We start from the raw sequence: 12,846 nt of genomic DNA, 5'->3' as shown, positions 1-12,846 counted from the left end.
CATCTTTGAAGTTCAACATGATCTGAGTGTTTATGGAGTAGATTGAAAATATCTGTGTTATTCACATCTTAACTGGTGATATATGATGATGATAAGCAGTTGTTAGTGCTTTGGTGCAGAGTTATAGCGGAGTCAGGCGCAGGACACAGGTATTGAGTAACACAACTGAGTTTACTCAAAGAATCAAGCAAAATTCCAAATAGGAACATACAAAATACACTCGCACAAAACACAACCACTAACGACAATAAACAATCACGGACAGAACAGAAATGTATGCCAGAGGGTTAAATAAGGAATGTGATATGGGAATTGAAACCAGGTGTGTGTGTAATACAGACAAAACAAAACAAAACTGAAACATGGATCGGTGGTGACTAGAAAGCCGGTGACGTCGACCACCGAACACAACCCGAACAAGGAAAAGGCTCTAGGATGTCCTCCACTGGTACCCAGCATCTCTCCTCCGGGCCGTACCCCTCCCACTCCACCAGGTACTGAAAGCCACTCGCCCGACGCCTTGAGTCCATGATGGCTCGTACTATATACGCCGGGGCCCCCTCGATGTCCAGAGGGGGCGGAGGAACCTCCCGCACCTCAGACTGCTGGAGTGGTCCAGCCACCACCGGCTTGAGGAGAGACACATGGAACGAGGGGTTAATGTGATAATCAGGGGGAGTTGTAACCTATAACAAACCTCGTTCAGTCTCCTCAGGACTTTAAATGGCCCCACAAACCGCGGACCCAGCTTCTGGCAGGGCAGGTGAAGGGGCTTGTTTCGGGTCGAGAGCCAAACCCGATCCCCCGGTGCATACACCGGGGCCTCACTGCGGTGGCGGTCGGCACTCACCTTTTGCCTCCTGACGGCTCTTTGTAGCCGCACATGCGCAGCGTTCCATGTCTCCTCTGAGTGCCAAAACCATTCATCCACCGCAGGAGCGGGCCACCAGTACTTCCCAGCAAGGCAGCGCACTGTCCGACCGATGCCAGGATGACCAGAGGAGGGTGACATGTGAGCCCAACAGATCAAACGATCGCGGACATCAAACGGAACATACAGACGCCCAGCTGGACACTCAGGGGGAGTGGGCTCTGCACGTGACGCCCACTCGATGTCCGCGTCCACCTCCCATACCACCGGTGCCACCAGGCGAGAAGCTGAAATTATGGGAGTGGGATCTGTGGACCGCTCCTCTGTATCATACAGCTGGGACAGTGCAGTGTAGTCTGCCTTAACGTTCTGGGAACCTGGTTTGTAGGAAAGTGTGAAAACAAAACGGGTAAAAAACATGGCCCACCTTGCCTGGCGAGGGTTCAGTCTCCTCGCTGCTCGAATGTACTCCAGATTGCGGTGGTCAGTCCAAATGAGAAAAGGGAGTCTAGCCCCCTCAAACCCACATCATAGTTTCGCTCCGCCGGGCTGAGCTTCTTCGAAAATAATTCACAGGGGCGGAGCTATAGTGGCATACCCGAGTGCTGAGACAGCACAGCCCCTATCCCCGCCTCGGACGCGTCCACTTCAACTATGAACGCTAAGGAGGGATCAGGATGAGCCAACACGGGAGCCGAGGTAAACAGAGCCTTCAGGTGACTAAAAGCCCTGTCCGCCCCAGCTGTCCACTGCAGTCGCACCGGTCCCCCCTTCAGCAGTGAGGTAATGGGAGCCGCTACCTAACCAAAACCCCTGATAAATCTCCGGTAGTAGTTGGCAAACCCTATAAACCGCTGCACCTCCTTTACCGTGGTTGGAGTAGGCCAATTATGCACAGCTGAAATGCGGTCATTCTCCATCTCTACCCCTGACGCTGAAAAGCGGTACCCTAGGAAGGAGACGGACTGTTGGAAGAACAGACATTTCTCAGCCTTGACGTACAGGTCATGTTCCAACAGTCTACCAAGCACCCTGCATACCCGGGACACATGCTCGGTGCATGTAGCGGAGTATATTAGAATGTCATCTATATACACCACTACACCCTGCCCGTGCAGGTCCCTGAAAATTTCATCTACAAAGGATTGGAAGACTGATGGAGCATTCATTAACCCGTATGGCATGACGAGGTACTCATAATGCCCCTTGTAATGACTCAGTCATACTGAGCGGTAGCGGGTAACTGTATTTTACCTTGATCTTATTTAAACCTCGATAATCAATACACGGGCGCAAACCTCCATCCTTCTTCTTTACAAAAAATAAACTTGAGGAGAGAGGTGAGGTGGAAGGTTGAATGTATCCCTGTCCCAGAGGTTCGGTGACATATGTCTCCATAGCCACCGTCTCCTCCTGTGACAGAGGATACACGTGACTCCTGGGAAGTGCAGCTTCTACCAATAGATCTATCGCACAATCCCCCTGTCGATGGGGTGGTAATTGAGTCGCCTTCTTTTTACAGAAGGCGAGTGCCAAATCGGCATATTCAGGGGGAATGTGCATGGTGGAAACCTGGTTTGGCCTTTTCACCGTAGTGGCACCTAAGGAGACACCTACATACCTCCCTGAACACTGACAGGACCATTCCTTGAGAGCCCTCTGTTGCCACGAAATAATAGGATTATGAGAGGCCAACCAAAGAAGACCCAAAACAACAGGGAACGCAGGAGAGTCGATCAGGAAGAGACTAATTCTCTCCTCGTGACCCTCCTGCATTCTCATAGCAATGGGCGCTGTGACCTCCCCAATTAGCCCCGACCCCAAAGGACGACTATCTAAGGCATGTACAGGGAAGGGAACATCAACAGACACAATAGGAATCCCTAATGTATGTGCTAAGGAGTGGTCAATAAAGTTCCCATCTGCACCTGAATCTACTAGCGCCTTATGCTGGGAATGTGGGGAGAACTCAGGGAATTCTATAGGTAACCACATGTGTGCAACAGAGGGCTCTGGGTGAGTTGTGTGCCTACTCACCTGGGATGACCCACCAGTGCTCCACGTGCTACCTCGACCTCCTGGAGATCCACCCCAACACCGACCAGCAGTGTGCCCTCTGCGGCCACAGCTGGTGCAGGGAATGGTCCCCCCTCGGGTCCCCATCATAGCAGCCCCTCCTAACTCCATGGTGTGGGATCTAAGGTGCTGGGAAATGGAACGGGCGGACCCCGATCCAGACGTCCGCAGGAGGCAAACAGGTTATCCAGCCAGATAGACAAGTCCACCAGCTGGTCCAGGTTGAGAGTAGTGTCCCTGCAGGCTAGCTCCCTACGAACGTCCTCACGTAAACTACACCTGTAGTGGTCGATCAGGGCCCGCTCATTCCATCCTGCACCAGCTGCCAGAGCTCTGAAGTCCAGTGCGAACTCTTGAGCGCTCCTCATCCCCTGTAAGGGGTGGAACAATCGCTCTCCCGCCGCTCTCCCTTCAGGTGGATGATCAAAAACTGCCCGGAAGCGGCAGGAGAAGTCCTTGTAGTCATCCAGAGTCGGACCTTCCCTTCCCCAGATGGAATCAATCAATCAAATTTATTTTATATAGCCCTTCGTACATCAGCTGATATCTCAAAGTGCTGTACAGAAACCCAGCCTAAAACCCCAAACAGCAAGCAATGCAGGTGAAGAAGCACGGTGGCTAGGAAAAACTCCCTAGAAAGGCCAAAACCTAGGAAGAAACCTAGAGAGGAACCAGGCTATGTGGGGTGGCCAGTCCTCTTCTGGCTGTGCCGGGTGGAGATTATAACAAAACATGGTCAAGATGTTCAAATGTTCATAAATGACCAGCATGGTCGAATAATAATAAGGCAGAATAGTTGAAACTGGAGCAGCAGCACAGTCAGGTGGACTGGGGACAGCAAGGAGTCATCATGTCAGGTATTCCTGGGGCATGGTCCTAGGGCTCAGGTCCTCCGAGAGAGAGAAAGAAAGAGAGAATTAGAGAGAGCATATGTGGGATGGCCAGTCCTCTTCTGGCTGTGCCGGGTGGAGATTATAACAGAACATGGCCAAGATGTTCAAATGTTCATAAATGATCAGCATGGTCGAATAATAATAAGGCAGAACAGTTGAAACTGGAGCAGCAGCACAGCCAGGTGGACTGGGGACAGCAAGGAGTCATCATGTCAGGTAGTCCTGGGGCATGGTCCTAGGGCTCAGGTCCTCCGAGAGAGAGAAAGAAAGAGAGAATTAGAGAGAGCATATGTGGGATGGCCAGTCCTCTTCTGGCTGTGCCGGGTGGAGATTATAACAGAACATGGCCAAGATGTTCAAATGTTCATAAATGATCAGCATGGTCGAATAATAATAAGGCAGAACAGTTGAAACTGGAGCAGCAGCACAGCCAGGTGGACTGGGGACAGCAAGGAGTCATCATGTCAGGTAGTCCTGGGGCATGGTCCTAGGGCTCAGGTCCTCCGAGAGAGAGAAAGAGAGAAGGAGAGAATTAGAGAACGCACACTTAGATTCACACAGGACACCGAATAGGACAGGAGAAGTACTCCAGATATAACAAACTGACCCTAGCCCCCCGACACATAAACAAACTACTGCAGCATAAATACTGGAGGCTGAGACAGGAGGGGTCAGGAGACACTGTGGCCCACTCCGAGGACACCCCCGGACAGGGCCAAACAGGAAGGAAGCGGCGGGAGAAGTCCTCGTAGTCATTCAGAGTCGGGCCTTCCCTTCCCCAGATGGCGTTGGCCCACTCCAGGGCTTTTCCAGTCAGGCAGGAGATGAGGGCGCTCAGTCTCTCCCGTCCGGAAGGAGCCGGCTGAACAACTGCCAGGTAGAGCTCCAGCTGGAGTAGGAACCCCTGGCACCCCGCAACTGATCCGTCATACGCTCCCGGGAGCAAGAGCCGAATCCCACTGGGTCCTGACAACGGAGGGGTGGACATCGGTGTAGGTTGAGGTGCGGGCGGAGGTGATGTAGTAGGATTGACAGGAAAGCCTCCTCTCTCCCATCTGTCCATAGTTTGCAACACGCGATCCATGGCTGTCCCTAGCCTGTTTAACATGGTTTGAACGGGTCCGGGATTCTGTCAGCGCTTTGGTACAGAGTTATAGTGGAGTCAGGCGCAGGACACAGGTATTGAGTAACACAACTGAGTTTACTCAACAAATCAAGCAAAATTCCAAATAGGAACATACAAAATACACTCGCACAAAACACAACCACTAACGACAATTATCAATCACGGACAGAACAGAAATTTATGCCAGAGGGTTAAATAAAGGAACGTGATATGGGAATTGAAACCAGGTGTGTGTGTAATACAGACAAAACAAAACTAAACTGAAACATGAATCGGTGGTGACTAGAAAACCGGTGACATCAACTGCTGAATACAACCCGAACAAGGAGAAGGGCCAAGTCGTGACAGCAGTTCTTCTCTTACACCAACATAATGTTGAATTACTAGTTAACTCAACGCAAACATCTGTCTCAACAATTTCTGTAAATAATACCATACTTATCCCCTCTTGAAAAATACAGTGAAGCCTGACATTTTATAGTAAGAAATCTGCAATACTTTACTTTTGGCTTCCCTTTTACTACTACAGTGTAGCTGCCTTGGTAAGTGTACTATAACTATTCAACTGTAGGACAACAAGGTCACTGTAGAAAAAAAAATGTGTCAACTAGAAAATAACATTCCCTGTAGAAAATGTGTGTGCTTGCTTGCCTTGAAGTATTTACGGTAGTGAAGGAAATTGTAGTGGGGGTAAAAACAAGCATTGTAGTTTTCGTTTTGTTTATTAGGTTTCCCATTTGCTTCTGCACATGCAGCGGTCCATATAAAACGTACAATACATGGCAAAGTAAAGAACAACATAAAATGCTACATTAAATAAAAACTAACCATTTACACACTATTCATTTTCTTATATACAGTACAGTTAAATTAGATCTTTAGAAAGAGGAGAACCAGAGTAACCTCTGGTGGCAGAGCATTCCACGATGACATGGCTCACACATGGCTCTATACATAACTGAGCGACACATTATATTTTTGGTTTGGGTACTGTGAAGAAACCCATAGAGTCATGTCTGGTGGGGCATGTACAGTGGGGAGAACAAGTATTTGATACACTGCCGATTTTGCAGGTTTTCCTACTTACAAAGCATGTAGAGGTCTGTCATTTTTATCATAGGTACACTTCAACTGTGAGAGACGAAAATCCAGAAAATCACATTGTATGATTTTTAAGTCATTCTTTTGCATTTTATAGCATGACATAAGTATTTGATCACCTACCAACCAGTAAGAATTCCGGCTGTCACAGACCTGTTCGTTTTTCTTTAATAAGAATCCCTCCTGTTCTCCACTCATTACCTGTATTAACTGCACCTGTTTGAACTCGTTACTTGTATAAAAGACACCTGTCCACACACTCAATCAAACAGACTCCAACCTCTCCACAATGGCCAAGACCAGGGAGCTGTGTAAGGACATCAGGGATAAAATTGTAGACCTGCACTTGGCTGGGATGGGCTACAGGGCAATAGGCAAGCAGCTTGGGGAGAAGGCAACAACTGTTGGCGCAATTATTAGAAAATGGAAGAAGTTCAAGATGACGGTCAATCACCCTCAGTCTGGGGCTCCATGCAAGATCTCACCTCGTGGGGCGTCAATGATCATGAGGAAGGTGAAGGATCAGCCCAGAACTACACGGCAGGACCTGGTCAATGACCTGAAGAGAGCTGGGACCACAGTCTCAAAGAACACCATTAGTAACACACTACGCCATCATGGATTAAAATCCTGCAGCGCACGCAAAGTCCCCCTGCTCTAGCCAGCGCATGTCCAGGCCTGTCTGAAGTTTGCCAATGACCATCTGGATGATCCAGAGGAGGAATGGGAGAAGGTTATGTGGTCTGATGAGACAAAAATAGAGCTTTTTGGTCTAAACTCCACTCGCCGTGTCTGGAGGAAGAAGAATTATGAGTACAACCCCAAGAACATCATCCCAACCGTGAAGCATGGAGGTGGAAACATCATTCTTTGGGGATGCTTTTCGGCAAAAGGGACAGGATAACTGCACCGTATTGAGGGGAGGATGGATGGAGCCATGTATCGTGAGATCTTGGCCAACAACCTCCTTCCCTCAGTAAGTGCATTGAAGATGGGTCGTGGCTGGGTCTTCCAGCATGACAACGACCCGAAACACACAGCCAGGGCAACTAAGGAGTGGCTCCGTAAGAAGCATCTCAAGGTCCCGGAGTGGCCTAGCCAGTCTCCAGACCTGAACACAATATAAATTCTTTGGCGGGAGCTGAAAGTCTGTATAGCCCAGCGGCAGCCCCGAAACATGAAGGATCTGGAGAAGGTCTGTATGGAGGAGTGGGCCAAAATTCCTGCTGCAGTGTGTGCAAACCTGGTCAAGAACTACAGGAAACGTGTGATCTCTGTAATTGCAAATAAAGGTTTCTGTACCAAATATTAAGTTCTGCTTTTCTGATGTATCAAATACTTATGTCATGCAATAAAATGCTAATTAATTTACTTAACCTGTTGATCCTACTTGAGACGCAGACGTCTCAACTAGGCACCTGGAAATGCAAATGCGCTACGCTAAATGCTAAATGTACTCGTTAAAACTCAAACGTTCATTAAAACACACATGCAGGGTATTGAATTAAAGCTACACTCGTTGTGAATCTAGCCAACAAGTCAGATTTTTAAAATGCTTTTCGGCGAAAGCATGAGAAGCTATTATCTGATAGCATGCAACACCCCAATATACCTGAAGGGGACGTAAACAAAAGAATTAGCGTAGCCGGCGCTACACAAAACGCAGAAATAAAATATAAAACATTCATTACCTTTGATGATATTCTTTGTTGGCACTCCTATATGTTCCATAAACATCACAATTGGGTCTTTTTCCCGATTAAATCCGTCCATGTATGCCCAAAATATCCATTTGTATAGCCTGTCTGGTTCAGGAAAAAAGCTCTCTTCCAACACGCAACGTCATTTTTAAAAATTATATAAGTTGCCTATATTCTTTGACAAAACACTTCAACCTACTTTTGTAACCCAACTTTAGGTATTTGTAAACGTTAATAAGCGATCAAATTGATCACTGGGCGATCTGTATTCAATAGCAGCTACTCAAGAAAACAATGTCCCTTTTTCTCTCTTCCAAAATCGATTGCTGTAGGCTGGATGGAATGAAGGATCTATTTGTCATGACACAAGGGATTTTTGTCAATGAAAATGACGTTTTTGGCTACATCGTGTGGAAGCTGTAGGAATTGCAATCTCCACCCTATTTAATTTGGTGCCCCTTAAACAATACATGCAAGTGTGCGCATGGATATTTTTTTCAGTTTTCAGTGACCAGTTTTTCTTGCGCTTTTCGGTGAAACACACGCTCTGTTATAGTCACAGCCGTGATTTAACCAGTTTTAGAAACTTCAGAGTGTTTTCTATCCACACATACTAATCATATGCATATACTATATTCCTGGCATGAGTAGCAGGACGCTGAAATGTTGAGCGATTTTTAACAGAATGTTCGAAAAAGGAGGGGGTAGACTTAACAGGTTTTAAAAATCATACAATGTGATTTTCTGGATTTTTGTTTTAGATTCCGTCTCTCACAGTTGAAGTGTACCTATGATAAAAATGACAGACCTCTACATGCTTTGTAAGTAGGAAACCCTGCAAAATCAGCAGTGTATCAAATACTTGTTCTCCACAATGTATGTCTGTTTTGAAGTGTATGCAAATTGTTTATACAAGTTGTTAGGCAATTTTCAACACAAATGTTCCATAACAAGACTAGAAGACAAGTTGTCAATTCTCCTCAACCCTCAACCATGAAAGACTATCATGCATGTTGTTGATGTTAGTTCTGTGTTTGCAAATAAGGGCAAGGCATGGTGCTTTGTTTTGAGCCAGCTGCAGCTTTGCTAGGTCTTTCTTTTCTTCACTTGACCATATTACTGGGTAGTAAGATCAGAGCCTGATCAACTAGTACAGTTGATGTTTGTGTCAAAAATGCAGATTTAAAAATAACAGACATACCTTTCCTGATCTTCACACCAACTTTGTCAATATAACTTGACCATGATAACTGACCATCTAATTTTACTCCTAGGAATTTAGCTCCTTCAACTTGTTCAGTGGTCACACCCTTTATGCACAACTGCAGTTGAGGTTTAGGTCTAAGAGAATGCTTTGAACCAAATACAATGCTTTTGGTTTTATTAGTGTTCATTGTTAATGACCTATTCTGACTGACTGTAACTCCTTGCTAAGAGTCTCAGTGAACTCACTGTTATAGGTGTTAAGTGTGCAATCATCAGCGTACATAGTCATAGTCATAAAAATAAAGAAGAGTAACGGCCCAAGGCAACCACCCTGAGGGATACAGCACTGTACATACACTACATGGCCAAGAGTATGTGGATACCTACTCGTCAAACATCTGATTCCAAAATCATGGGCATTAATATGGAGTTGGTCCCCTTTTTACTGCTGTAACAGCCCCCACTCTTCTGGGAAGGCTTTCCACTAGATGTTGGAACATTTCTGCAAGGACTTGCTTCCATTCAGCCACGAGCATTAGTGACGTCGGGCACTGATATTGGGTGATTAGGCCTGGCTCGCAGTCTGCGTTCCAAAGGTGTTTGATGGGGTTGAGGTCAGGACTCTGTGCAGGCCAGCCAAGTTCTTTCCCCCCAATCTTGACAAACCATTTCTGTATAGACCTAGCTATGTGCATGGGGACATTGTCATGCTGAAACAGGAAAGGGCCCAAACTGGTGCCACAAAGTTGGAAGCACAGAATCGTTTAGAATGTCATTGTATGCTGTAGCGTTAAGATTCACCTTCACTGGAACTAAGGGGCCTAGTACTAACCATGAATAACAGCCCCAGACCATTATTCATCCTCCACCAAACTTTACCGTTGGCACTAAGCACTGGGGTATGTAGAGTTCTCCTGTCATCACTCTAGAGAATGCGTTTACACTGCTCCAGAGTCCAATGGCGGCGAGCTTTACACCACTCCAGCCGACATTTGCATTGCGCATGGCGATCTTCGGCTGTGTGCTGCTGCTCGGCCATGGAAACCCATTTCATGAAGCTCCCGACTAACAGTTATTGTGCTGAAGTTGCTTCCAGAGGAAGTTTGGAACTCGGTAGTGAGTGTTGCAATCGAGGACAAATTATTTTTACATGCTACGCGCTTCAGCCCTCAGCCGTCACGTTCTGTGAGCTTGTCCGACCTACCACTTCGCGACTGAGCGAGTTTCAGACTGATCCATTGAAGAATTACATCACATCACAATATTTTGTATCAAGTCTGCCAGGTGTCCTTCACGAGTTTGCTCAAATGTGCCGAATTGGTTAGTTGATACATTTTCATGCACATAACTATAGAGAACATACAAAATGCAATGGTAATAAAAATGTTAAGTTTACTCACTCCCAGAAATGTCATACATGATGGATCATTAGCTTCTCTTAACTTGTTATAGCTGCAATCCCGATATCGGGATAAGTGTCATCAACAACCGCTGAATAGCATAGCGCTACATACAATAAATATTACTATAGATATTTATATTCATGAAATCACAAGTACAACATAGGAAAACACAGTTTAGCCTTTTGTTAACCCTCCCGTGGTCCTGGGGTCAGGGTGACCCAGGCCCTGTGTGTGGGGGGCTCCCCTTTCTGTGCTCTGCGCTCGCGGGTCAGAGTGACCCAGAACCTGTGTGTGGAGGGCTGGCGCTCTTGCGCTGGCGGGTCAGAGCGACCCTGTCAGCCACTGGCGAGGCGTGTGCCTTCGAGCGTAGTAGAGAGTCTGCGAGTGCGCTCTTGCCCGCAGCTCAGCGGACCCGATCAGTGGAGCCGAGCGGCCATGGCCGCGCGTTTTACGGCCGCGCAGGTTCTAGAACAGATCTTGTCCAGCGTGGACCAAGAAGACTACTCGGATTGCCAGGAGGAGGAGGAGGAGGAGGAAGAGGTTTCGGAAGACGAAGACGGGGAGGAATACAACCCCGAGCGCCGCGAGGTCGACGATGCCTCTTCTCCCTCTTCTGAGGGAGAGCAGCCCGAGGAAGAGCCGCCCGAGGACGAGCACGAGGACGAGCGCGAGGACCGCGGCGAGGAAGAGATCTCCTCGGCCCCGGACCAACGGGAGCCGCCGTTGCTGTCGAAAAATGGCAAAATCGAGTGGTACCCCGTGGCCTACGGCCGCCGCCGCGGGGCCCTCGCCATCTGCCACGTCGGGCCGGACCAGACTCCGGGCCCCACGGCCTATGCCGCGACACAGGTCCGCGACATCGCGTCCGCCTTCCACCTGTTTGTCACACCCGCGATAGAAAGGATAATTGTGGAAATGACGAACCTGCACGGGGCCAGAAAATACGGCGACGGCTGGCGACCCATGGACGCCACGGACCTGCGCGCCTACGTAGGGCTGCTGATCCTAGCGGGCGTCTACAGGTCCCGGGGCGAGGCCGCGGCCAGCCTGTGGGACGCCGAGAGCGGCAGGACCGTGTTCCGAGCCACCATGCCGCTCAAGATCTTTCACAGGTACTCGAGGCTGCTGCGATTCGACGACCGCCAGTCGAGACCCGCCAGACTCGCCACGGACAAACTCGCGGCCATACGGGAGGTCTGGGACCCCTCTACAACCCGGGGCCCGACGTGACGGTGGACGAGCAACTGGTCCCGTTCAGAGGTACTGTGCTTGTGATTGCGCTTGCTTCGTGTGTGTGTGCGCGCGCGCGCGTGTGCTTATATGTCTATACAGAGAGGCAGTGCTGCCGTAGCAGCGGCACAAGCAGCGGCTGTAGCAGCGCTGGCAGCGTGTGTAACACAAAAGTTGGCCCTTGTGTCTTGTCCCCTTTCCAAAAGGCCGCTGTCCTTTCCGTCAGTACATCCCCAGCAAGCCGGCCAAATACGGCATCAAGTCGTGGGTGGCCTGCGACGCCAAGTCCAGCTACGCTTGGAAGATGCAAGTGTACACCGGCAAGGCGGCCGGCGGAGGCCACGAGATGAACCAGGGGATGCGCGTCGTCCTCGATCTGACAACGGGCCTGAGCGGTCGCAACGTCACCTGCGACAACTTCTTCACCTCCTACGACCTGGGCCAGCGGCTCCTCGAGAGGAACCTCACCATGGTGGGCACGGTGAGAAAGAACAAGGCCGAGCTCCCGCCCGCGCTGCTCCAGTCCAGGGGCAGACAGGTCCTGTCCTCCAGGTTCGCCTTCACGCCCACCGCCACTCTGGTGTCCTACCTGGCAAAGAGAAACAAGAACGTGCTACTCTTGAGCACGCTGCACACAGAGGGCCACGTCAGCGATCGCCGCGACAGGAAGCCGGCCCTCATCCTAGACTACAACTGCAACAACGGCGGCGTGGACAACCTAGACAAGGTGGTGGGCACCTACAGCTGCAGACGGATGACTGCCCGCTGGCCCCTGGTCGTCTTCCACAACATCCTCGACGTGTCCTCCTACAACGCCTTTGTCATATGGCGAGAGATCAAGCCCGACTGGATGCCTGGCAAGCGGAACAAGCGCAGGGTGTTCCTCGAGCAGCTGGGAAAGGCACTCGTGAAGCCGCCGATCCAAAGAAGGCAGCATCTGCCCCTTACCGAAGCGGCGTCAGCGCTTGTCAAAGTCCTACAGAGTGCTATGGCGGCGGCGGCTGCGGCGCCTCGTGATCAACAGCGCCAGGGTCCCGCCGCTGACACGGCCGCTGCCCCGCTCGTTGCCCCGGCCACCGGGGCAAGTAAGAGGAAGAGGTGTCAGCTCTGCCCACCCAAGAAGGACTCCAAGACACACACGGTGTGCTGCAGGTGTAAGAAATACATCTGCAAAGGCTGTTCACACGCCTACTGTCACACTTGCGCACATTGGGCCTTTAGCCAGGACGGGACAGGGTGA

At 49.5% G+C, this 12,846-nt stretch overlaps 1 pseudogene; it reads left to right on the top strand.

Annotated features, from left to right (window-relative positions):
- Nucleotides 1–10,339: 10,339 nt before the first annotated feature.
- Nucleotides 10,340–12,846, top strand: LOC110532486 (annotated as a pseudogene).

Source organism: Oncorhynchus mykiss, chromosome 1 (assembly GCF_013265735.2).
Source record: "Oncorhynchus mykiss isolate Arlee chromosome 1, USDA_OmykA_1.1, whole genome shotgun sequence".
NCBI lineage: Eukaryota > Metazoa > Chordata > Actinopteri > Salmoniformes > Salmonidae > Oncorhynchus > Oncorhynchus mykiss.
This window is presented reverse-complemented; position numbering and strand designations above follow the sequence as displayed.